The sequence below is a fragment of the Neopelma chrysocephalum genome, unplaced genomic scaffold (genome assembly GCF_003984885.1).
Source record: "Neopelma chrysocephalum unplaced genomic scaffold, ASM398488v2 Primary Assembly neopelma1_194, whole genome shotgun sequence".
Lineage (NCBI taxonomy): Eukaryota > Metazoa > Chordata > Aves > Passeriformes > Pipridae > Neopelma > Neopelma chrysocephalum.
The window spans coordinates 77,084-104,413 of NW_020897856.1; the positions used below are offsets into that span (position 1 = coordinate 77,084).

The following is a 27,330-nucleotide window of genomic DNA, read 5'->3' on the forward strand; positions in this document are numbered from 1 at the left end:
TTCCCTTCTCCAGCACAGAAGAAATCACTGCATTTTTATAGGTAATAAAGGTCATAATTAGTGATTAACCTGATCTCATCCTTATCCCTTAACGACTGGTATCATTCCTTGGTGTGTCACTGATCGTGTGTTGCACAATAAGGTTCTTCCTTAACAACAAGGTGTCATTTGTACAGAAGACACCTGTCCAGTTCCAGAAGCCTCCACCACCTGAACAAAGCTGTAGGTACTGCATGAAAAACAGGAGAGTGGAGAGGCTCACACTTCACTTTTTGACACCAGGCCAACATTAAGTGACAGCAGTTTCTTGTGTCCACATTCCGGCATCCAGAAATGCAACAGCCAACACCGTGGGCACAGGAGATGTTAAAGAGAAGACAGAAAAAGGGAAAGAAGGAAGAGAGCAATGAAATGAGCTGTTCCCTGGGTTCACTTCTTCTGGGATGTTTTCCTGGTGGCTGTTACAGGGTGAGCTCTGACAGGGGCTCCCCTGTGTGCTCACCAGTGTCTCCAGAGCAAACAGACAAGCTTTTTCCTAAGCAGAAGGATTTGTCTCATCTAAGCAGTCACATGTTTTCACAAAATAGGGATTTTGGAGAGCTGAAGCCTGCTGTCAGTTAGGGTTAAAGCAAAGCAGGAGCTCGGGAGTCATTTGGGAGAACAGAGAGACACATGTCAATGCCTCTTCTGGAGAATACCCAAGACCAAGGATGGCAGACGAAACCAGTGTGCTGGTGTGGGCACATGGGTGAGGGCCCCCTGCATGGGACATGTTGAATTAAGGCCCAAATGAGACACAACCCAAGCTGTACTGGACAGCCAGGATTTTATGTCACCTCTCAAACGCTCACAGAAACACAAATGTAGAGGGAAAGGCCTCCTTTGCAAACCGAGCGGCATCTTGCGCAGTGCCCGTGAAGAGCCCGGCAGCTTCATCAGCACACGAGCACAGAGCAGGCAAAATCCCCACTGTTCTTTGGGTTGCTTGGACTGCCTTTCATCCCCGAAAATGAGCTCACTTTTTGACTCAGTTCCCCCTCGTACTCAGTAACACCAACACCTGCCCCCGGTCTCGAGGCCTCTGTCTTACAATGAACAAACCCTCGCTCGGGGTTTTGGGGATGCTCAGCCCTGTGCAGGAGCTGGGTCGTGCCACCCACACAGAGCTCTGGCTGCAGAGGCTTCACAGAACCACACAACCTCCTGAGCTGGAAGGGACCCACAAGGATCATCCAGTCCAACTCCTGGCCCTGCACAGACACCCCAACAATCCCCTCCTGTCCCTGAGAGCGTTGTCCAAAGACTCCTGGAGCTCTGGCAGCCTTGGTGCTGTGCCCACTGCCCTGGGGAGCCTGGGCAGTGCCCAACCAGCCTCTGGGGGAAGAACCTTTTCCTAATATCCATCCTAAACCTCCTTGGACACAGTTTGTCTGCCTGCAAATTCTCCTGTGGGTGTTTACAAATACATCTTTTCCTGGAGTCATATACTTTTCTGAGTATATGACTCCACACATTTTCACAGTTACTTTTATGAACTAAAATTTACATTTGTGTTTCTGTGATTCCGTGATTCCAAACAGGCATAGCGATATCCATCCTGCAGCTTGCCCCTGGCCATGTGCTGTGCAAAGCAGGTGCACAGGGTGCAATTCAGCCCCCCAGTTCAGGAGAGCATGGGGGGCATCAACCCTGACCAGCCCCCGGGGGCCAGTGCCAGCCCCAGAGCAGGCCCCAGCCAGCCTTTCCCAAGACCCATATCCAAGCTCTAATGAGAAAAAGGGTACAAACAGGGATTAACTCAGGGAGGACTTCAAGGGTTCTCCTTAATCTTCCAGTACATCTTTCCTTGAATGCGAACAGCCTGGTCACACCACCCCTTTCAGCACCCGGAGCGAGGGCTGTGCTGTCCCAGGGGCACAGGGTGGGATGTGTGGCCACTTCTCCCATGTTCATCATTTGGGAATTCTTTGGGGCATGGGGATGGTGCCTGCTCTTTCTGATGTTTGTAACTGTGCTGGAATTTAATACCTTGTTACACAGCAGGTGCCTTTTCCCTTTGGAAAGAGGAAAAGAGTAATTCTGCTTGTTACAGCCCGGTTGAGAAATGCCAATGGGGTTCAATCCCAGCCAGGAGCTGCTCTCCCTGCCTTTTCATCCCAGTGCTTCAGCCCATTGTATGAGCTGCTGTCTTGGATAAACTCAGCTTTCTGGTTGGCTGGACCATATTTTGTGATTTTTTTCCAAACTTGTGGTATGCAGCAGAGCATTCCCCTTTGGGAGAAAACAGGAATTACTTGACCTCTATAAAACTATTAGTAAAAGTGAGTGAACTCGGGACCTCACTGGAAAACATCCATTACAGCCAGCTAAGCCAGCTGTATGATATTTTTTTAATTGCAAACATCCAAGGGACTGCAGGGATGTTGCTGGCCAGTGCAGTTGCTTGGCCCCTCTGTGTTGAAGAGAATAAGCTGCCCCATTGCTGGTGTGAAGCCTCAAACTACAACGAGAATTCCCCACTCAGGGAAATGATCGGCTGCCTGGGACACAAGGCTTGCTACTCCTATTGAAAGTGGCAACCTGCTCTGAGCTCACCAGAGAGCAAAACTCACAGGCAGAGGTTTAAAAACATGAGCTGGACACTTTTCAGAAGGAGCATCCCAAATTGCAAGGAAACCTAAAATAAAACTAAGCACAGAAACAGAATGCAGCCATTGGGAACTGAAACTGCATTCAGAGAACTACAGATTTCTGTCATCAACAACAGCCGGATTTTTCATGCCTGAGTCATACAACAAGTTTAAAAACACCAGAAACAAATCGTATTTAGCAACTGGGGCCATTATCACAGGATCTATTTCCCTGAGGTGTAATAGTTTTGTTCCTATTACACTGAACACTAGGAATGATCCTCCTCCCCTGCTTTTTGTGAGTGGGTCAGTTGGGGTGGAAAAGGCTCCCTGGTTTTGGGAGGCATTAGACCTGACCCACTCCCTGCTTTTCTCAGACGTTTCTGCCATCTCAACACATTACAAAGCAAAGAGTAACTTGCTTTTTACATCTTGCCATCCAGAAGGACCTGGACAAGCTCGACCAGTGGCCCATGGGAATCCCATGCTGTTCAACAAACCAAGTGCAAGTGCTGCATCTGGGTCGGGGCAACCCCTGCTATCATTCCAGGCAGGGGGATGAACAGATTGAAAGCAGCCCTTCCAAGAAGGACCTGGGGGTGCTGGTGGGTGAGAGGCTGGACATGACCCAGCACCCAGAACCCCCCGTGCCCTGGGCTGATCCCCCAGCGTGGGCAGCAGGGCAGGGGGGATTCTGCCCCTCTGCCCCTCAGGTGAGACCCCCCTGCAGAGCTGCTCCAGCCCTGGGGACAGCACAGAGAGGACATGGAGCTGCTGGAGACAGTTCAGAGGAGGCACCAAGATGATCAGAGGGATGGAGCAGCTCTGCTGTGAGGAAAGGTGAGAGAATTGGGATTGTTCAGGCTGGAAAAGAGAAGGCTTCATGATGACCTAATTGTGGCCTTCCAGTACCTTCCAGAGCCTACAAGAAAGATGGAGAGAGACTATTTACAAGGGCCTGGAGTGACAGGACAAGGGGGAATGGCTTCATGCTGAAAGAGAGTAGGTTTAGATTAGACATTAGGAGGAAATTATTTACTATAAATTTGGTGAGGCCCTGGCACAGGTTGCCCAGAGAAGCTGAGAGACACATGTTAATGCCTCTTGTGGAGAATACCCAAGACCAAGGATGGCAGACGAAACCAGTGTGCTGGTGTGGGCACATGGGTGAGGGCCCCCTGCATGGGACATGTTGAATTAAGGCCCAAATGAGACACAACCCAAGCTGTACTGGACAGCCAGGATTTTATGTCACCTCTCAAACACTCACAGAAATACAAATGTAACCCCATCCCTGGGAGTGCCCAAGGCCAGGTTGGACAGGGTTCTGAACAGCCTGGGCTCGTGGAAGGTGTCCCTGCCCATGGCAGGGGGTGGAACTGGATGGGCTTTAAGGTCCCTTCCAACCCAAATCACTCTGTGACTATGATTCTATGGTTCTGTATGGTTGTGTTCCTGTTATTCATAGGTATAAAATGCTGAACTGCTCCAGTGGCTTCAGTGCAGAAATGTCATTTTCAGCCTCTACCAAAACTCAAAATACCACAGAGAAGATTCTCCTTAATTGATGGTAAGAAGATGAGTCCCTAAAATATATTGCATGCTACACAACTGTTTGACCCTGGGGAAAAAAATCATAACTTTTCACCCCAAAAGGAGCAATAAAAAACTATATCAGGGAAAATAAGAACAGGAAAAGTGGTTTTTGTCTTGAAGTGAGCTGCTGAAGAACGCTGCAGAAAGGAGGGTGATTTTTAAAAGCCCCTCTGACGCCCCTTGGAAGCCCAGGGCTGATTTTCATTAGTGGTGCTCACACTCAAAGTCTCTGAGCCATACACGTTTGGCTGCATTTTCTTTCCTTCAACTACGTATTTAAGGTACAAGCCACATACCAGGTGTCGGTCTGGTCTTTCTGGTCTGTTCCTGGGGCACAAAGGGCAGAGAAACTGCCCTCATTGCTCAGCTGGGAATTCTACTGTGCAGGGCATGTCTGGATGCCACAGAACCAGCCGGCGTTACCTGCTTTCATACCAGGTAACTAAAGTGCTCAATAACATATCAAACTCAAGACTGATTTAGTATTCCTTTCCTAAGAACAGTTAGAGCAATGCAGGGAACCACAATCTTCACATATTTATCACAGGGAAAGAGGGCTGCAGTCACGATGAGCTGTGACCAAAACACCTCTGTACCTCCGTTAATATCATATTTAGGGAATGTAATAACTTAAAAGTATTTTCCCAACATTTGCCGCTCTGTGTAGTCCTTTATATTTTCTTGATGTAATCCATAGAGCAAATTTAAGCCTATGACATCAGGCTGGGGGTTTTTTTAGATGGAATGTTTGTTAAAAGCAAACATTGATTTCCAGGGGTTCCTGGAACATGCAGAATTTGAAGACTTTTTTCTGACCCCTGGAGAAACTCAAGAAGACATGAAGCAGTGCAGGTTTTGGCCAGACAATCTCAAAAAAAAGCGGGAGAAACACAAAGCTGTTTGAATTCCAAAGAGCCCTCAGCAGTTACACCACATCAGCACATCCATTACGGCACCAACGGAGCAGCTGGAGCCCCATAGAACAGCTGGAACCTCAACCCAACCCTGTGAATATCCCCTCAGGAACCCAAGCTGGGTGTCACAGCAGGGCTAACACAGCCCCAGAGTGGAATACAATTTACCTGCCCCAAGAACACTTAGTGATTCTCAGTATTCTGTCCCGTTTACTTCACTACAGCTTGATGGGTGTCAATGACTCGACGGTATTACAACTTGACACGGAAAAGCCATTTTCTCACCTAACAACTATCCAGATTTAAGTATTAGCTTCATGCCAAAGTGTTCCTGGTGAACCCAATACTGGTTTGTTATGGTAGCGCTGCCTGGGATGTGAACACAAGCCAACCTCCATCCACACCTTCCTCTGGCCTTGCAGTCTCTCCTTTTCATGCCAAGTTCTTCCTCATTGCAAGAGCCAACATCACCTCTCTCACCCAGGTATCGACAGAACCTCCAGAAAGAGCTGAGAGCGCATTTTACAAACATCAGCTTGTGTAAGAATTCCGCTTTCCTGGTTTGCATTTAAACCTCCACCATGCTTAGGAACCACAAATCGTTACACAAGGCGTTTAGTGTCAGGGGAACTCACAGAAAACACACATTCTAGATTTATGTTTGAGACCATCCCCAGAAAAGGCATTTTTAGCTTGTAAACTAGAGGTTTTGCACAATCTGAATTAGAGAATCACAGAATCACAGAATAGTTTAGGTTGGATGGGACCTTTAAAGGCCATCTATCTATAAGACATTTGCCTACACCTTGGAGTTAAGACTTGTGTAATCATGATATACACGCACTTTATGACCTGCAGAGCATCTCCATGCTGTAGCTGAAGTCACCTGCAGGTCCTCCTGACCTGTGCAGGTACTGGATGTCAAGACAAGAGCTTCAACTAATGCTTTGCTGCAGAGGCTGGACCCAAACGACTCTCTGGGGTCTGTTCACATGTGCCATGCACCTTGTTCCTGTTTGTGACAGAACAAACTGCCCAGGCCACACAGCCTCCTCCACCAGGCCCACCATGTCAGGGCAGTGTCGCATCCAGGGGTGAACCTGCCCTCAGGTCTGGGCTCCTGGGGAGGGGGAACAGTCAGGTGGCTGTTGCTGCACCACAGAGCACGGGTGGGAGAAGGGGGGAAACCACAGCCTGTGGATCTCTTTGGTAAAGCTGCACCTGGAGCTTCTGCAGCTGCAGCACAGGCAGGGCCTGGAGAGCACAGGAGCCCGGCCCTGGTGCTGCCCTGGGAGCCAGAACCAGCTCTGCTGGCCTTGGGCAAGCCCAGAGCTGGGATTCTGCTCCCCTAAGGAGCAATGACAAATGGTGAGCAGTGGCCAAATCACATCCTGAGAGCAAGGACTGTTTATTTAATACAAACCTCCCTCCAAACAGATAACATATCCCTGGCTGTTCCTGCTCTAGAGTAGTCCCCAAGAAGTTTTCTACCTGTGTCACAGAACCACAGAATCACAGAATATGCCATGTTGGAAGGGACCCACAAGGATCATCCAGTCCAACCCCTGGCCCTGCACAGGCCCATCCCCAGAGTCACCCCCTGTGCCCCAGAGGATCATCCAAACCCTCCTGGAGCTCTGGCAGCCTTGGGGCTGTGCCCACTGCCCTGGGGAGCCTGGGCAGTGCCCAACCACCCTCTGGGGGAAGAACCTTTTGCTGAGATCCAACCTGACCCTGCCCTGACACAGCTCCAGCCATTCCCTGGGTGCTGTCCCTGGTCCCCCCAGAGCAGAGCTCAGTCCCTGCCCCTCCTCTGCCCCTGCCCAGGCATTGGAACTGCAGGGAGGTCTCCCCTCAGTCTCCTCTGCTCCAGCTGAACACACCAAGTGCCCTCAGTGTCCTCACATGGCTTCAAATCAAGGCCCTTCCCCATCTTTGTTGCCTCCTTTGGACACTCTGTTTATTTAATACAACCTCTCTCCAGACAGACCACACACCCCCAGCTGTTCCTTCCCAAGAAGCTTTCTCCCTATGTCACTTGAAAGCCACCACCACCCTGCTCTTAAGAAGGTGTTTCAGTGGGTTTAAAGCTCTTTTGATCTCTAAGTCCTCAGATGGCCTGAGAGGAAGGATGGATCCTTTGAGCAAACATCTTGCCTCTTGTTTTCCTAGGGCATACTGGGGTGTGTCAGGTGTTCAGGGACTCTGAAGGGACATCGGGACAGCTGGCAAAAAAATCTGATAGCCAAGTAACTTCTCACTTATTCATACAATTATTAAAAGTGATTATTAATAAATCAGTGCAGATCTACATCTCATCTCTCACAGTTTGGCCAAACTGATTGGGATACATTTGACTTTGAACGTTGAACACATTCAATGTAACTCTTCAAAATCCACCAGTCCCAGAAGTTACTCTGGAAAGTAAGGAGCTTGAAGAACCACTGGGTATCTGCAAAGGTTAAGCCCAGCTTTTGCAGCCCTGACAATAATGGAGAGTACAACTCCATCACAAGTGGGTACCAAACCAACCTGGAGCCCTGAGTGCCTGCACGGGGCTGTGGGCTGCAGTGACACCAGGGTTACTCCAGCTGACCAACCAAAAACTGCTGCTGGTGGGCTTATCTATGCTTCACCCTGGTTGTATTGAAGCCACTCCTGAGGGACCATGCTCAGAAAAGCCTGTGCTCATGGGACACAGGTAAGTTTCTAGATTTCCAAAGCCTAAACCCAGCTCCTTCCCTGTAGCACCCAAGAACACAAGGCCCAGGTTGCCCAGGGAAGCTGCGGCTGCCCCATCCCTGGAAGTGTCCAAGGCCAGGCTGGATGCAGCTTGGAACAACCTGGTCTTCCAGGTCTCTTCTAACCCAAACCATTTTGTGATTCTGGGATTCCATTTCACCATGAAAACAAGTTGCTCAGAGATGGCTGTTCCCTACATTGCAGGCAGCGATACATAAACACTGGGGATGCCAATCCAGGGAAACAACACTATGATGAGCAGCAGGAAAAGCTTGATGTCCTGTCACATGGATGCCCATGCTCACTTCAACATGCTACAGGTCACTAATTGCTGCTTTAGTTTTCAATATCTTCCCTCACAAAAGGTAAGAAATTCACCGAGGAAACAGTGGTGGCCTTTGCTCAGGTGTGTTTGCTGATGAATCATTTTCCTCTGCAGCAGCTGCTGACTTAGGGGTCTTTTCCAAACCCTTAGAGGTCTTCTCCAAACTTAACAATTCGGTGGTTCTATGACTCTGAAGCCCCAGCTCCATCTGGATTCAGGTCACTTCTCCAATGCCCCTGGCTTTGCTATTAGGAGCGGGTGGCAGTGAACTGGGTCACAGTCTCAGCTCCATCCCCTGCTGCTGGATACCCAAGCAGGTCCTTGGCTCTGCCCTCCATGAGGGAGCAAAGAGGCAGGGAAACCCAATTCTGCTTTCTGAAGACACCATAAGTAGGTCAGGCAAGGAGCAGAGATGTGATTTGGCTCTCACCCGTGCTTTAAGCAAAACATGTTAATTTACAAGATGAAAATAGCCCCAAAGAGACAGGATGCTGTGTAGAAGACAAAGTATTAACATAAATAAACTCTGAAACATCCTCACTGCCCCTTTCCTGAAGCAGGAACAGAGGCAGAGATGTGTAGGAAGAATGTGAGATGTGCCTTTCCTGTGGTGCACTGTCTACAAGAGGCTGCAGCAGTGCCACACTATCCCAGGAACAGCACATTCCAGGGACCAAAATCATGGGAACTTACAGTGCCTCACCAGAAGGTAAATTCACACAGGAACTGTAATCATTTGAGCCAATTCCTGCTCTTGCAGCCCATCCTCTTCCATGCATGTGGGAGCTCAATTTGGATCTGCTTATGTCTTATTAATAGGAAGAAACCTAAATATGGAAAAGGAAATATAAAAGGGACAAACACCCATTTTGAGCCAAGATGAATGAATGTCATGAATCCTAAGGCTGTTTTTCAAATGCACACAAATCTATCCCATGTCTTCTCACACCTGGATGTTTTATTCTGTGTCAAATACTTTTTCTCTGGGTTTCAGGGGAAGTTCTATCTACAGTCCCTTTTCTCATTGCAATATTCATTAAATTTATCCTTAAGTTTAGCTTCTGATTAAATTGTATCATTTTATTTTATTCTATTGTATTGTATTTTATTTTAATTATTGCACTATATTTTATTGTATTTTAATATTTCATTTTATTTTATATTTTATTTTTATTATTTCATTTTAAATTCACATTTTAGTTTCCAGAATAAAACTCTACAAACTTGACACGAATAGTGGAACTTGTCAAATTTATCCCCTATCCTCTCAGAATTTTAAAACAAAATACAAAGTAAAATCACTATCTCTTCCCCACTGGAGACACAGACACATCTGTATATGCACAAACCTACACAGTCAGACACAAAGAACGTTTTCACATGACCACAGTCTTGACAGTGAATAGATTCCATGTATCCATCAGGGAATTATTATTGATTTTATCTGGGAGATGCTCGGAGGCTGAGAGGAACCTCTGAGTCTGAGATCACACGTGTACTGACAGACACTGAACACTGTGACCCATCTCAGGACAGGACTGGTCACACTCACCCCAACAGGTACCGGCTGAGCTGCTGAGAGGACGTACAGTCACAGAATATCCTGAGTTGGAAGGACCCCCAAGGATCATCCAATCCAACTCCTGGCCCTGCACACACATCCCAGCAATCCCACCCTGTCCCTGAGAGCGTTGTCCAAACCCTGCTGGAGCTCTGGCAGCCTTGGGGCTGTGCCCACTGCCCTGGGGAGCCTGGGCAGTGCCCAACCACCCTCTGGGGGAAGAACCTTTGCCTGAGATCCAACCTGACCCTGCCCTGACACAGCTCCAGCCGTTCCCTGGCTGCTGTCCCTGGTCCCCCCAGAGCAGAGCTCAGTCCCTGTCCCTCCTCTGCCCCTGCCCAGGCATTGGAACTGCAGGGAGGTCTCCCCTCAGTCTCCTCTGCTCCAGCTGAACACACCAAGTGCCCTCAGTGTCCTCCCACGGCTTCAAATCAAGGCCCTTCCCCATCTCCGTTGTCCTTGGGTCACCAGAGACTTGGAGCCTTCTGTAAGGGGATATTTGTGAGGGTCGTAGGGGTCCCTTAGGGCTCTTAGGTTTGTACCTCACTCTCGCTGCCATCACTTGAATTTCACACCAGTGAAACATTGCTCAGCATGACAAAGGGTCTTAAGGAGCCAGAGAACCATCCACCTCCCGTGCCTGTTGAAATCAACACCTATGGAAACAACCTGACAGTGTTTCTTAAAACCAAGCCCTTCTACATCAGCATACAGAGAAATGACAGAAGCAGAGATGTGCATTAACCCCACTTCTGCAGATCCACCGAGACAACCATGATGTCTTCCTTCCATCTGTATCTTTGGGCCTTGATGAACCACTGTGATTATTTCTGAGGCTGATGAGGTCTGGTCTTGATCCAGAAACCAAGACCAAGAAAAATGCCAAGGTCCACCTACAAGACTGAACCCTTGGAGTGGAAGCTCCTCAAAGGAAGCTGTGCTCCACCCGGAGCGGTGCCCTTGGGCAGGTCCCTGCAGCGTGGCACTGGTCCTTTCCAAACCAGATCCACTGCAGGCCCCTGAGCCAGCTACACAAATGTATAGCTGGTGATTCTGTGCTATGCCTTGTTATAAATAGTAAGGTTTCATTTCCTTCATAGAGCTTTTGATTTGTTTCCTTTGGGAGACTCATGGGTTTTAATGGCATTAATTCCTATTTGCCAACCTTGTCCATATAAATGAGGATCTTCATTAAATGAATGTTAAGCGATGAGCACTATAATTAGGACAGATTTAAAAGGCAGTGTGTCTAAATCAGAGACTGCCCATGATGTTCTCTTTTTTATTAAGGTATAATTCGAAGGAGAATTACTGCTTAGTTTGAAAGGAATTATATTTTCCAACAATCTCTTCTCACTGAAGGAATGTACAGAGCAAGGATGTACACCTTGCTTCAGAAGTGAAGCCCAGATCTCCCAATCCCTACTGCTGACAGATGATACTCTCACAAGAACAAGGGTGGGTGAAAAGTGTCAGATGGTACTTTTTTCCCCCTAATTATTTTATGTCAACTTAAAATTCTATTCAATCTCTCTGTCACATAATTTAAAATAATTAAAGACTTAGAGACTGACCCCAACGCTCAGTCACACAATCCCAGCTGACTGCAATGCCTGTCATCTGGATGACATCAGAAGCAACACCTTGAAGAGGTATCACCACTGCCACCATGGGGAGAATGGCTCATGCCATTTACTGCACAGTAACATATTCCCACCTGCACCCAAACCTCAGCACCTTCCTGTGACACCTGGGTAATCAGAGTCAGATCCTGCTCTCAGCCACACCAGGCTCCCATATTGGTTTGGGTTGGAAGGGAGCTTTAAGCCCATCCAGTGCCACCCCCTGCCATGGGCAGGGACACCTTCCACCAGCCCAGGTTGCTCCAAACACAGTCCAACCTGGCCTTGGACACTTCCAGGGATGGGGCAGCCACAGCTTCTCTGGGCAACCTGTGCCAGGGCCTCCCCACCCTCACCCTCACAGGGCAGAATTTCTTCCCAATATCCCATTTAACCCTGCCCTCTGGCAGTGGGAAGCCATTCCCCCTTGTCCTGTCACTTCATCTCTTTTCTGAAGTCCCTCTTCAGCTCTCTTGGAGCCTCTTTAGGCACTGGAAGCCTGAAGCCTTCACTTTTCCAGGCTGAATAGTCCAGCTTCTTCCCCTCCTCATTACTGGGTTTCCCAAAAGCAGATGGGAAATAAGCCAAGAGGGAACCAGAGAAAGAGGCAGTGGTAAAAAGCAGGAACAAAACCAAACTCAAGGAGAAAATTGCCAAAGTTTGAATTTGACCCAAAATGTCAAGAAGTCCATTAAACAAATACCATAAAAATAACCCTCCTCTCAAAATCATTTTCTTAGTTTTAGTTTATTCCTTCTGTAACCCCAATGAAAGAAGCAGCACAGGTCCACAAAAGAATCTGGCCACATGCAAAAGTTTTTTCCAGGCTTGGTGGCCACACTGCAGCTTCAGGGAGCCAAGAAGGGCTCATCCCAGCCTGGGGGCAGGGGAAGGTGACAAAGCAGACCACACCACTGTGCAGGCCTTGCCCGGCACCCACTGCACCCCAGCCCAGGCCACTGCCAGGACGACAGAGCTCCCGCTCTCAGGGCAATCCAGCGGTTTGCAGGTGTGACAAGCAAACTGCTCTGCACGTGTTTTGTCTGTGTTGCTTTCCTCCTCTCCTCTGCTCCTTTCGCTGGTCACCTTCTGTTCTTTACATGCAGTTTCTGTTTCATCTTCAACTGACGTGCAGGTGCCACTGACAACTGCAAACACACCAGCCACGACACCCGGCCTGCTCGGCGGGACAGCACCTCTGCTCTTCTGCTACTCAGCTTGAGGCAGATACACCCCAACAGACACCTTTTGCTCTCTGCACAAGAATTCAGACACAAACCATCACGAGCAGAGCACAGCGGGCTCCCCTTGCACAGCGATACCCGGCTGCAGGGCAGGGTCCCTTCCCCACAGCTCATGCTGGTGGCACTCTGTGACCAACACAGCATCCCCTCCATCAAGTGACCCACACAGGACTCTTGGCCCAGCAGAATCACAGAATCACAGAATCATTTAGGTTGGAAAAGACTCTGAAGATCACCAAGTCCAACTGTTCTCCAGCACTGCCAAGGCCACCACTAATCCATGTCCCCAGGTGCCACATCCACACATCTTTTAAATCCCTCCAGGGATGGTGACTCCACCATTGCCCTGAGCAGCTGTGCCAGGGCTGGACAACTCTTTCCATGAAGGAATTTCCCCAATATCCAACCTAAACCTCCCCTGCCGCAACTTGAGGCCATTTCCTCTCATCCTGCCCCTTGTTCCCTGGGAGCAGAGCCCGACCACCCCCCCGGCTTCCCCCTTCTGTCAGAAAGTTGTAGAGAGTGAGAAGGTCCCCCCTGAGCCTCCTTTTCTCCAGGCTGAGCCCCCCCAGCTCCATCAGAGGCTCCTCATCAGGCTTGTGCTCCAGACCCTCCTAGTAGTCAAGAGACAGATGCAATAACTTCAGGAACAGCAACATGACAGGAACAAGTAAGGAAAAAAGTACCTTATAAGTAAGCAAAAATAAGAAAAAGAACACTACGGAAGAGAAAAATGGTCTTGTCTGCAATAAAACATCCAGGTACTCAGGAGATCTGCATTAACGTGCCTAATCATTGTCATAAAATGACATTAAAACCTTTTGGTTTGATTCTGTCTTACAGATGATGAGCACTGCTGAGGAGAGACTTATCTCCAACAGCTCTTAACACAATAGACCTCAACCCCAGCTGAAGACTAGATGCAAGACTGCCAAAAGTAAATACTGTGGATATTTGTAGGGACTCGTAAAGCTCCTCTCACGTTTCAGTTTTCAGTCTTCTCATGTTTCACGTTTTCAGACAACTCATTGTGACCTACAGTCAGCAGAGAGCACAGACCTTCGCAGTGCAAGACTTTGAACTACATCCTGCTGCACACGTTGGGTTTGAGCAGAAACAACTTGTTTCCCAAGGCAGAGTGGAAGCATGAGAAGACACTCAAGAAAATATTCTTGGGAAGACACTCAAGAAAATATTCTTGAGAATACACCCGAGAAAATATTCTTGTGAGAGTAAATATGCTTGAAGCATTTTGCCCTGGAATCTGAAGAGTGTTTCTCTTGTGAATAGGGAAGGGGAGCCCAGGCCTCACTGAGGACAGGTCATTTAATGTAAGGGCAGTTGTTTCCAATGACAGTCATAGAATGGAATCACAGCACAGTTTGAGTTGGAAGGAACCTAAAAGCACATCTTCTTTCAGCCCCAAACCCTATCTGCCCTGTCCTAAGGAAAGCAGCAGCTCCACACCCAGGAGTACGTGGCTTTGGGGGTTGTTGCCAGTGCACTCGTGGACCAGCCTGACGCTCACCTTACAAGCTCGATGCCCTCAGACCTGTCTCCTCACAGGACACTCCTAACAAAAGCCTCTGTCAGCAGAACAACTCCTCCTAAACTTCCTGATGGCTGAGATCTGAAAAACAAGCGGGTGGACACCGAGGTTTTCCCCCTGAGGTCACTGAGAGCTCTACAGAGTAAAGGGCACTTGCAAGCTGAGTCCTGGTCCTGGGGCTTGCCTGGATGAAAACGCTGTGCTGGGTTAGTGGCCATACACCACAAAGTGGATTCACGCATAAAGCTGCCCTTTACCCTTCCTCCCTCTGGCTCCCAGCTCATACCAGGCTGCACAAGCAACTCTCCAGATCCCTACAAACTATCTCTATCACCACACACACCACAAAACTTCTCTATGGAATTAGTGCTGGGTTGATCAAAATAAATCCTTATTTATCTGCTGCACACAACCGAGGGACGGAGTGATGAAGTGCATTCTCTCACATGCACTGAGAGTCAAGTGCCACAGTAAACAAAAAATCCCAGGAATGGACTCATTTTCACATACATTTTGGAAACCACGGGCTTCATTCTGCCCAATGCAGAAGGGAGCAGGAAAGGGAATTGTCTCGAGGAAAATAACCCTTGCATTATTGTATAACCAACAAAATTCCGTGACATTAGTGCCTCAGCACTTCTTCCTCACACAACGTGTCACCTCAGCGGTTGACCACAGCTCCATGAAGAGCTCCAGGCTGCAGACTGTGGAAAAGCCACAGTCAGAACAGCCTTGTACAAACTCAGCATAAACTTTCCTCCACAGAGAAGCGCTGTGATCCAGCCTGCATGTGTTTTCACTCGTAGGACACCTTCTCCCCATCACAGGTCAAACTGCTTTAGGGAAGTGTCTGCTATTAGCATGTGCCTTTTGTTCCTCAGTAAAAAAAACTGGTGTCATTGTATAAATGAAATATCACCCATCTTGGAAAAAAGGAAATGAATCAAACTAAAATAAATGAAGTTTCTAGATCACAGCAACCTACAGCTATTGCACAACCCCGGTCTTTGCCAGCATCACACTGTTATGTGGCCTACCTAGAACCAGTGTGTGCCAGCAACAAAACTGTTTCCCAAAGCTGAAGGTCAGACACCCAAAAACCAGCAATGCTTCACTGTTCGATTCCTTGAGGCCCCACAGGCCAAGGTCTCATAGTTCAATGGAACACATCACACACATGGATGAGACCCCACAGACCAACACAGCCAACTCCTGAGGAAGTGCAGTCTGAGTGAGCCCTGGCAGTCATCAGCCCACCACGGCCACAGGCAGCACTGGGAATTTGATTTCACCCCAGCCTTTCTTTGCTGTCCCAAGGATTCAAAGATGAAAGGCATCTCTACCAGGAATGCCACTCCACCAGTGACCGAGCAGACAGGTCACCTTCCCGGAAGAGACCCCCAGGAGAAGGGACACCAAAAGCTGTGCTAAACCCAAGACCTGAGGAGCAGAAGCCAGGTTTGGCTGCGCTGGCTCATTTCCCCCGTAATGCAGCACTGTAACACACACCAATGTGTTACTGCTTGGTGAAACACATCCCTCTCGCCCTCTGAAATTCTAGGAATTAACTTTCAAAAATAAGCGCAAACATATCAAGAAATCAGCCATTATGTAAAACCTCTATAAACTGACTGCAGCCTCACCATGACCCTGTCACTCCATTTCTCTTTCCTACAGGAACGTTACTGCAAATACTCCTACAGTAACACCGGCTGTTCAAGATCCACAGCCTACCTGTAACACTGGCTTACTACAAACTCCCACCTGCAGTCAACAGACCCCTCAGAAATTCTTAATTTTGTAACTTGTCCTCCAAAAGCCACAGCACTGGGAGCAGCTCAGCTCCCTCGCACTGTGACCGCAGCGGGATGGGGACAGCAGGGATGTCACACACCCTGGGGATGGGTGTGCTGCTTTCACTTGGGATACAGTTAGTTTTCTTCACAGTCACTAGTACAGGGCTACTTTCTGTTCTCTCTTCTCTGAAAGCTTGTTTCCTTTGAAAGTCACAGGGATCCCACCTTCAGCTGCTGTCCACTGGTCCAGCTGCACTGCAGTTGGCTGTACCAATCCTCATCCATTAAACCCGGGTCCCTATATTTTCCCTTCCCTGCTGTGTACACAGACCCTTCCAGGACCTTCCCCTGGCTGCAGAGGCTGTGGCAGTGTCCGTCCTCAGCAGGAAGATGCTCCCGGCAGCACCTCAGAGGCTGCCATAACCCAACCCCCAGGTGCCTACAGACAGCACCCTCACCAAATTTCCATCACCAAATCCTGAATATGCCTGTTTCTAGAATGCAAGCTGTGGATGTGCAAGAGGAAGGCAGAGGAAGGAGAAGGACCTGCCCAAGGGGATAAAAGTGTCTGTAGGTACTCCCTGGGCACATCTAAAAATGTCCAAGTAATCTTGCTGTATGAAGAACTGCCGTGCTGGTCTGTGATCTCACACCCCACAATTTCAGCAGTGTAAAGTTGCACCTCAGGCTGATCTTTCTCACTCTTGTTTTCTTTTGAGGGATAATTTCCAGTTTCTGTGGATAGATCCAGAGTGAACCTCCAGACCCCGTGACAATCAAGAACTGGAGAAGAAACAGAGCTTTCTCCACTGCTAAAGGAGTTCAGGTGCTTTTCCTGAGCACAGGTAACAAAATGGGTTTGGATTTCAAGCTGGATAGGCACATCTGCACTGACACTGGCAAAGGTGGGTTTGCAAATAATCAAGCTCTGAGGAGGGGAAATGTGTTTCAATCACTGGTTTTCAGCTTATTGAAATCAAATGATGCCTTTGCCGTCCTGTACCCGAGTCTGAGGGCTCTGAGGGCTCACTTACACCGAGCAATGGGAGTGATTTTACTGTACACAACCCTCTGGGTTAAACATCTCCATGGGAGGTCCCACAAGTCCAAGTTTTAGTGTTTCAGTTACTGAGGCTGCAAAAATACTTTAAACCAAACCAGCTGAGCGCTGTCAGAGCTGCTCTGCCCAGGCAACATCAGTAACTTCGTACAGCAATAACCACTTGTACATGTGTGTATTTATACACATAAATACAACTCTGACTACTGCATGTGTTTGACTTGCTTTAATTGTGCCATCCATTTATATAACCATTTATATAACTTATTTTTAAATCTGAGGTAACTTATCACTGTAATTTGCATGAGCATGCTCAGATCTCCCTAAAAATACTGATCAATGATGGGCTCTCATTTTCAGTCTAAGTGCCCTTTGCATGTGTTCTTTATACATATATAAATATATATACATATATATATAAAAATTTATAAACACACGGAAATCCTGATAGTACCCTGACGTTACCTTTTCATGCTCTATTTTGCATGACAAACATTCTGAGCCAACAGTAACGTTCACAGGGGAAGCTCCAAAATGAGCTGACAGTATCACGAGGAGGGAAGAAGGAATGGGAATGATTTTCAGTGTCATATTTACGAAGAACTTACTATATTAAACCCAACAACAACACAATTAAAGAATGATAAATTATTAACAGAACCCCCAAACCATTCTTGATTGTTCCTGTTGTTGAGGTCCACGGCCTGCTCTTGTATCTTTATTTCATTTCAGCACTTCGAATACATTTTTCAAAAGATTAACATCAAATTTCAAATGACTTAATTACAGCTTTATCACATTTTATTCCTATTTCAAGATGCAAATTGGCTTTACATGTCTCCATGTACATCCATGCTGCACTCTGCATGTCCTTGCCATGCCACCCTCCAGCCAGCTCACCTGCAGGATAACCCACCCACATGACAGTAAAGAATCCTCCTGCCCACAGAGTGCTCAGCACTGTCTCGTTGCTGAAAACAACCATTGTGGAGATGCTTCATCTTCACCTTTGATACACATGGCAGGTGTGTCTGGGAATGATGGATAACATACTTGATACAGGGAAACACAGCAAACCTGCATGTTTAGAAAACCATGGCAGCAATAGGCACACATCACACAGGTGTCCCAGGAGACCAGGCACTGGACTGGTGGGAAATGGTGTCCTTTATGTCCATGGACTCATAATGACTTGTTCCACCTGGTAATTCCACTCTGGTTGGACACACTTTACCAGCTGACTGGTAGCACTGGTCTCCCTCACACTCTCCAAAGGGACCAGTTTCCCTTTTACAAGCTCTATGATGGAACAGGTTGACGATGATGGATCGGTCAAAGTGGTTTAATGCTGGGGCCCCTTTTCTCCCTCTTGCCTCTATTTACTGAAGCAGGTCCCAAGGCTCTGCTGCTGAGCAGATTCCTGCTGTGGACTGTGTGGTTTGGGGTTTATCGCTGTTCATCAGCAATTACAGAGCACAAACCTACACACCACAGCAACACCTGCCATGGGAGGTTGTTCCTTACAGCTTTCACAACAGCATCTCCTCAAGGACACCACAGACACGTCCTGCAAAGCCTTGTAATAACTGGCAGCCCATCAGGTGCTGCAGCAGTACAAGCTCTCAGGAATGTCATAGGCCATTCCTAGAAAATGAATTAACTCCAAATTAACATTATATTTCACAAAACTGTTCTTTTAAGCCCTATTTTTGGATGAGCCTGGCTCAGCAAACACACAGAATCAGTCTCACGACATGGAGGTGACCTGGAGCTTACTCCTGTGAGAAACACAGCATGACTCTGGATGGGGCCCCAGCACTGGGAATTTCCGAGGTGGGAAGAGAGGTTCATGCTCATTCTAACCTAGGGAGACATAGTGGGATTTACAGAACTGTTCAGGGTACGATGATCTGACCAACAGCCAGAAGGAATCTCTGCCCTTGTAGCTGTTGGAATGGAAGCAGGGCAATACCAAACACCTTTGAGTCACGTGGCTGAAGTGTGAACGACCTTCCAGTGCAGCACACCAGCATTCCATAAGGTAAATCTGCCCAAAATGGAATGTGAACTAAAGCAAAGAACAGCAGGAAGCACATAGGGGTCTTCAAGGTTCTGGGCAAGGCACCTGAGGGACTCAAATCTCCTCTGAGCACACGGAAGGAAAAGTTCATAAGCTCAGCAAGTATCAGAATTTGATGTAAGCAGACATTTTAAATGGAACCAGGCTCCCAGCTTCTTTTCTGGGTAACACGTGGCATCCTGCCTGGGATGGCAGCAGCCCTGCCTGGCAGCCAAGACCAACGCTCTCAGTGCCAGGAGCCACCAGCACTTCCCTGCTTACACCTTGAACATTTCCCTGTTTAAAAATACAACAACCAAGCCCACAAACTTTAATCCAGCTGAGGAAGACAAATGAAATAGTATCTCAGTGAAGCTCTAAGTGCTCTTGAAAAAGAACTTCCCAACTCTCAGTCCCCAGTAGGACAATTTACTCCTATGGTCTTATTCTGGCAAACGAGGTACCTTCGAGATGAGGTTTTTCTTCTCCCTTCTTATCAAAGCTTTTATGTGGGTTTGTGCCATTTCAAAGCACAACATATTTAAAAGTTTAAAAAGTAAATCTGAAATCAAATGGAAGCAGTAACAAAGTAACTTGTCCAAAACTGATTTCCTTCAGTTCCAGATGATGTCATTACCGGTGAATAATAATGCAGACATGAATTTGCTGCCAACAGGAAACACTGCAGTATGGAATGGAATGGAATGGAATGGAAGAATAGAATATCCTGAGTTGGAAAGGACCCCCAAGGATCATCCAGTCCAGTTCCTGGCCCTGCACAGACACCCCAACAGTCCCACCCTGTCCCTGAGAGTGTTGTCCAAACCCTCCTGGAGCTCTGGCAGCCTTGGTGCTGTGACCACTGCCCTGGGGAGCCTGGGCAGTGCCCAACCAGCCTCTGGGGGAAGAACCTTTTCCTGATACCAGCCTAAACATGTCAAAGTCTCATGTAATTTTGAGCCTATTTTCAAGTTACTCCAAACGTGTTAGGAACCACCGACTTCACATTTTTGCAACTAATTTGGTCCAAACTGCCATGGAAACCCCTAAATATTTCTTAATGCTGAACTGTGGAGGAGCAGTAACAGACCCAAATAAAATACCCAGTGACATCCAGTGCCACTAGTCGTGAGTTAGCAGTGGAGATTGCACAGTGTTATGGTGGAGTTCATGGGGATGTAAAGTGCTTTTTGCACCAGCTGATTTAGACATCTGCACATCAACCCACCCTGGCAGGAGGCTGGAACAAGATGAGCTCTAAGGCCCCTTCCAACCCATTCTGGGATTCTGTGATTCTATACACAATCACAAACTTCCTCTTTTTCTCCAGACACTTTTCATGCCTTTTTACCAACATGGCTTAAAGTGTTAATATTTTTTTCCTGTTTGTGACTTATCAACACAAAATCAGAGCTCATACTTGCTCTCCTCAAAGGGAAAAGCCTTACCTGAGGAGTGAACCCCTCCAGCACATGCAAGCTGTGCTCCCCAAGACACTCCATCTTTCCTTAAAAAACAATTGTGGCATTTTCTGTGACACTTCTGTCCCCCCGAGGCCCTGTGGCACGAGCAGGACCTGGGATGCCTGATGCTGCTGAGCCTCCCCATCAGTGTGGTTTGCAGCTAAAGAATCAATTCTGCTCTGGGGGGGATTTTGGAGCTCCAAGAACACAAAGAAACACAAAATTCAGAAAGAACAATGAAAAGGCAGCAGCAGCCGGCAGGTTCAGGCCGTGACCACAGGCAGCCAGGCAGGCTCTGTGCTCCCACTCACTGCGAGATTCCAGGTAAGTGCTCTTCAGAAACACCTCCTTGACACACACTTTCCTTCCTCAAACCATTCGCCAACTCTCACACCATGAAAAAGCAGAAAAAATGATTCTGAAGAGCATTTGTGGCAAGTGCTTGGGATCTGAAAAACTTCCTTGTACCAAAGCAGAAAACAACAGTTCTGTTTGTTCTAAAAAAAAAAAAAAAAAAAAAAAAAAAAAAACCAAAAAACAAACCAAGCAAACAATAATCCCCAACTAACCAAAAAGACCTGCCTGCCCTCCCAGTAGAAAGCCTCCTGGGAAAAAGCTTAGGCTTGAGGGCTTAAAAACATCAAGGTCTGGTTTGTCATTGAACACAACGGGCAACAGCAATTCTGATTGCAAGCGACACGATGAATTGATCATTTCCTACTGCCCTTTGCTTTGGAAGCATCAGGGAACAACCCCAACTCCTGCTTATTCCAGGCCTTTGGGTATTTTTCAAATAGGATTGTAATTGAATTTCAACCACGACTTCAGTTCAGCAGTTTTAAAATGGAAAAATCCAGCAGGGACATAGAGTGTATCTGGGACTTGAGTAGCTGGTGAGTTGGTGAGCAGCCTGGTAGGTACCTCACAGCTGAGTTACACATGGAGTGCAATAGCTTTACTCCTCTCTCTGGGCTGTGTGTTCTGCCACACTCCCCCTCCTGCCCTCTGTAACAGCTGGTCCTGTGGGCAGGGCCAGTGCCTGTGGTGGCCCCTGGCCGGAGCATCCCCCTCCCTGGACCACTCCAGGGCACCTCCAGTGAAGCCCAGTGCTTGGGCAATCCTTTACTGGTGTGGGCAGCCAACACCATTAAAGGGCAGCCCCAGTCTGTACCTGGGAGCAGAGCACTCTGCCCAGTGACACACTTGGTGCAGGACTGCACTTACCATCTCCTCACTGGTGTTGTAACTCATGGCATCTCTGGATCTCAACCACAGTCACCCCATGGACACCCCTTTCTTTACCTGCTCCCCCTCAACACAGCTTGCAAACATCAGGAATTCATCTGAAACACGAACACCCTCTTTCAGTAACACCCACAGCACCCAACACGGGCAGTGGGCTGTGTCCAGCCTGCAAACCAAAGGGATATCACCACACTCCCCATGAAGCAGTCACAGCCAGCAGTGAATGTGCAGGAGGAACACACAGCTGAGCACACCCAAACCGTGGAGTTACCCGGGATGGAAATCCAGGTAAATTTTGCTGAGAAAAAATGAAACCCAGAATGGAATCCAACAAACCTCCAGAAGAGCAAGCACATGGCATTTCCTGCATTTCCAGAAACCACAACATGTACACAGATCTATGTTTCCAATAGCAGATATAATGAGAGCTACATATGGTGACACACACTCACAGAACCCACCATGGATTGTCACTCCTCTGCCCTGCCAGACACCTGGTAGGCTCTCGAGGAGAGCTGTGCATTCCAGACACACATTCTGCCTTAAAGAAATAATTTTTGAAGATTCCAGGCAGCAGAGGCCTGACAGGTTTGCTGGGCTTCTCTGGAACAGAAACTGCCCGGGCTGTTGCTGCACACGTGGCACACAATGTCAGTCCGTGCCTGGCACAAGGGGAGCCAAGAGGGCACCTGTGAGGGCAAATGCCCGTTTGGAGGCTGGGATTCTGGGATTCTGGGATTCTACAGAGGCAGGTCTAGTGGTCAGTCAGCCATCAGTGGCTGGCCTGGGAAACCCAGCAAGCTCAGCTCATGACACTGCTGCCAGCCCTTCCAGTCCTCTTCTGACCCAGCCTTCCAGAGCAGCTTTCATTCCCCTTCCTCTTCCAGAGATAAACTATTCACTTTCTTCATTAGGTTACATATTACATCGATAATATTAACATATTTACATTAATGTGCACACATGAGAGAGAGTTAAAGTGAACCCAATCAAAAAGAAATTAACTAATTTGACAAACTTCAAAGGAGAGGAGTGGCAAGGCCAGTAGTGGAACCTTGTCATCCCATCACTCTGTCCTCTGCCTGAACCTCTGTGTTTAACTGGTATGTCTGAAAATATAGAATCATGAAATGGTTTGGGTTGTGAGGGATCTTAAAGCCCATCTCATTCCAACCCCCTGGAATGGGCAGGGACATCTTCCACTAGCCCAGGTTGCTCCAAGCCCCGTCCAACCTGGCCTTCAAAACTTCCAGGGATGGGGCAGCCACAGCTTCTCTGGGCAACCTGTGCCAAGGTCTCCAACCCTCACAGGGAAGAATTTCTTCCTAATATCCCATCTAACCCTGCCCTCTGGCAGTTTAAAACCACTGGCCCTTACCCTGTCACTCCATGCCCTTGTCAAAATCCCTCTCCAGTTCTCTTGGAGCCCCTTCACTATAATTATATATAAATGTTGACTATTTAACACAGAATTGTGACTTGAACAATTTACACAAGAACTTTAAATCCAGAGGGTCTTTACCCTCCACAGTTCTACCAACCACAGAGGAATCATTGCAGCACTGTGCACTCCAACCTGGGCACCAGCCACGCTGCAGCCACAGACAGAAATGCTGAAGGACCAAGGAAAGCAGAAAGAATCATGCAACTGTCCCTCAAAATAAATTTTTAGACTCTTGCATTGAACAGGAGCTACCATTACAAAATCCAGCCTGGTGGAACCACAGCAACATACTGCTGTGCACTGAGGGATCCCTCTGCTCCACAGCACAGCTCTTCCAGCACGGGAATGGGCTCCACACTCACCCCAAGGGCAGCAGCACATCATTTACTGAACCCTCAGTCCTAGTTTTACCAACACCATGGGCCTCTCACCCCAGCCTCGCTCAGCTCCCAGTGTTTCATCCCCACCCATGACAGCTCCAGGTGCTGTGGAAGGAATGGATGTGTTTCAATGGATGCAGCAATGTCCTCAGGAATCAAAGATTGCTGGAAGACGTGGGAGTAAAACTGCAGGGGACTGTGAGCTATATGCCAGGGTGAAAGGCAGCTGTGGGTGAAAAACTGTTACTATTTCTGATACTGCTTGTAAAGCTGGAGGAGAAAGTCAGTGCCGAGGCTGCGTGTGTCACTGCCCTGAATGGATGGAGAGGGCTCTCAAGGAGTTGGATACATTATTTCCCTTCATTCTTTGGACACAGAGGGAGTTGCACAGGTCTGTTACAAACTGAGCCAGTGTTTCAGAGACATCCCACCCCCACACTCCTGGGGCCCTGCAGGGCTCTGCAGGTCGATTCTCCCACAGCGCTGTTAATCCCTGCTGGATTTTCCAGTTTTACCCTCTCTTCAACATCACAACAGACTGACCAGAGAACCAGGATGACTTTCCCCAACCACCCCAATATTTACTCCTGGAAAAGGCAGGCAGCTGGGATTGGCTTTGGAGTGGTGATTCCTATTCAGTCCCACTGAGGAACACCAAGCTCTCCTGCAGGACTGACGATGGATTGTTCCCACAGCCAACAACTCCTGGGAGCTGCCGGGTTGTAGCTCTGCTACAACACCACAGTTGTGACTAAATCTAACACATGCCCACCCCATCAAGTGATTTCACTTCTCTTAAATACTCACACTTTGACTTATCGGTGCCAGTTCACTGTACTGGGGAGATTTTTTTCCTTGCTCAAGCTCCAAGCAAGGCTGAGGACCTCTGCTTTAATTCATGGGCCAATTCAAAAGGTAGGAACCCAATTTCAGAACCAAGCTGCTTAAAAAATAACTAGTAAAGCCATATCTGGCTCCTTTACAGGTTTAATGCAGATAACCAACATTTGTCTGATAAGTTAGTGCAAATATAGACAAAGCAAAAGGGAAACACGAATGTGGAGTGGAAGAGATGGGAAAAACATTCACTGAAACATGGTCAACAATTAAAAGGTCTCTGTATGGAATGAGAAAATGAAAAATATTTCTTGGGCTATAGAAGAAATGTTCAGCTACTCTCTCAGTCTAACTCAGATGAACAATTTTATCATCTCACGACTAAAGAAGATGATTTGATGAGCAGAAGCACATCAGAGTATTGATGGCAACACCTGACTGAGAAAGAGGCTCTTCACTAATGCAATAATACAGCATCTGGAAACTGAAAATAAAAAAAATAAAAAAACTTGGATTGGAAATACACGTGATTGTTTCCAATAACAAACCAATAAACCCTCAGGACAACTCCTTAGAGGATTTGTTGACTTTCCCTCAAGACCCAGCTGTGCTTTCATGTGGCCGATGTGTTTGTCCTGATGCAAAAGAGTTGGTGGATAAGAGTTCTGAATACTGCCAAGAACCCTCTGGCACTAAAAACTGGGAATTCGTAGGATCTTCTCAGAACACGCCAGAGTGTTTTAAGGCCTCCTCAGCCATCTCAGCAAGAGCAAACTCACCCCTCTTAGAACAAGTCCCGTGTTCCCCTGTAAGGAAACGGCACCCTCAGCTTTTGCAGCCCTCTTTAACACGCTCTGCCATCTTTATGCCTTTTGATGGCAAAGCTTCACTGAGAGGCCTTGCCTCCAGACCAGGAATTAATCAAGTCTTTGGAATGATTAATCCCTCATCAGCAACTAACTGAAGAGTAGCAGCATGAGTGTTTTGGACACGATGAGCAGGGATGAGAGACTGATGAGAGGTGGCCCATGGACTCCCCTCACCAGCAGAAGAGCAGCCTTGGGCCACTTTGGGAACCCTGGAGGTCTTGTGCCTTCTGATGACACTTCTGGGACCTGGATTTCTGAAGTGACCATAGAAAAAAAAAGACTTAGCAGCACTACATGTTCACCGTTCTTTGCTCATGACCCTTCATCCAGGTGTCCAGCAGGGCTCATCACCACGATAGCATTCTTTAATTCCCCAAGAAATATTTCTGGGATAGGAAGGAGTTCATATGCTGTACTCATGGTAGCCTGGGGTTCCAGTGGTCCAGCTCCCAGCTAATTCCAGCCAACAAACTGCTCAGTTTAGCTAAATAAATGAACAGCACACTAGATACACTCAAATTTTACATTCCTTAGCAACTGCTGCAATCGTATTTAAAGAGATTTAGGATCAGGAACAGAGAGGAAATCCCAAACGAAGAGCACGGTGACCCAGGAGATGCTCTCCCTGTTCAAACACAGACAAAGCAGCAACAGCACTCTGAGCCCTTTCACCTCCCCTCCTGCCCTCACCCAGAGCCTTTGCTGAGATGCTCAATAAGGGGACTAAATATCACTTAGAACCCGGCTATGGGGATTGTGCTCCTGAACAATGATCCCTGGCTGTTCCGTGTGCTCCTGACACATGGGACAGAGCACATATGGCACAGGAACAGTGTTCCAGCCAATTTTCACATTTCCATCCCCTTCCATTGAGATGTTAACAGCAAAAATGGAGGTTTAAAAAAAAAATCACAACTACTGACTCCCAGCAGAAATATCTCACGTCTTCTTTTCTCTTGTTACATCCTTCCAGTCTGACAGATGAAAACTTCCAGGAGAAATGGTGTTTCTGAGAGTAAATGTACCATATATTTTGCTAAAAGAGGAAAATGCAATGAAATCCATGAGCAATTCCATGAAAACAACAAGGCACCGTAACTCCAGCAGTTCTCCCGTAGTTCCAGATTACCAGGTTAACAACTGCAAACAGGAAATGTAAAAATATCTTTGTTTCTGCAATTCTGGTTTATTTTTTCCCGTCAAAATGTACTATTGCTTAACTTTCTGCTCGTCTCGACCACTTGCTAAAACTAATGGATAAAACACTAAAAATTGCTGAATATCCCATTAGAGGTCTACACTGGTGAGCTGGGAATCTGTAAGCACATACAGACGCAGTGAAGCTCAGTGTCCTCACATCTGCCCTGCCTGGAAGTTCAGGACTAAGCCCTGGCCTCACCTGGAGAAGGAGCATCCATCACTTTTGGGGGACGTGCCTGGGAGGAAGAGAAGAGGGGAACTCCTCCATGGGCTGCTGGTCGGGGACCCTGCACTCGTTGTCAGCCTCTTCTGACAACTCTCCACAAGAGCCAGGAGAGTGCAACAAGGAGGGGTTTGCACTCTCCAAGACCAGAAGAAAATCATCCCTCGGCACCCTGGATGCACCCTGGCCTGGCATCCCAGTGCTGCAGAACACCAAGCACCAGAGCAAAGCAGGAGATCACAGAATCATGGTTGAAAAAGATTCTTAAAATCATCATGTCCAACCATTCCCCATCACTGCCAAGCCCCCCACTGACCCGTGTCCCCAGGTGCCACATCTACACGTCTTTTAAATCCCACTAGGCATGCAGACTCCACCACTGCCCTGGGCAGCCTGTGCCAGTGCTGGACAAGCCTTTTGGTGAAGATATTTTCCTTAATATCCAACCTAAACCTCCCCTGGCACAACTTGAGGCCATTTGCCTCAAGATGTTGCAGCCTGCTCACATCACACTACCAGAGACTCTGGGCCCTGGGACACCACTGCCCCTCAGAGAAATGCTCTTCTGAGG

At 47.8% G+C, this 27,330-nt stretch overlaps 1 long non-coding RNA gene across 1 annotated transcript; it reads left to right on the forward strand.

Annotated features, from left to right (window-relative positions):
• The first annotated feature begins 13,176 nt into the window (after nucleotides 1-13,176).
• On the forward strand, nucleotides 13,177-13,622 carry LOC113977003. The gene is made up of 2 exons (XR_003537244.1): nucleotides 13,177-13,395; nucleotides 13,478-13,622. It is a non-coding gene; the product is annotated as an uncharacterized LOC113977003 (long non-coding RNA).
• Nucleotides 13,623-27,330: the final 13,708 nt, after the last annotated feature.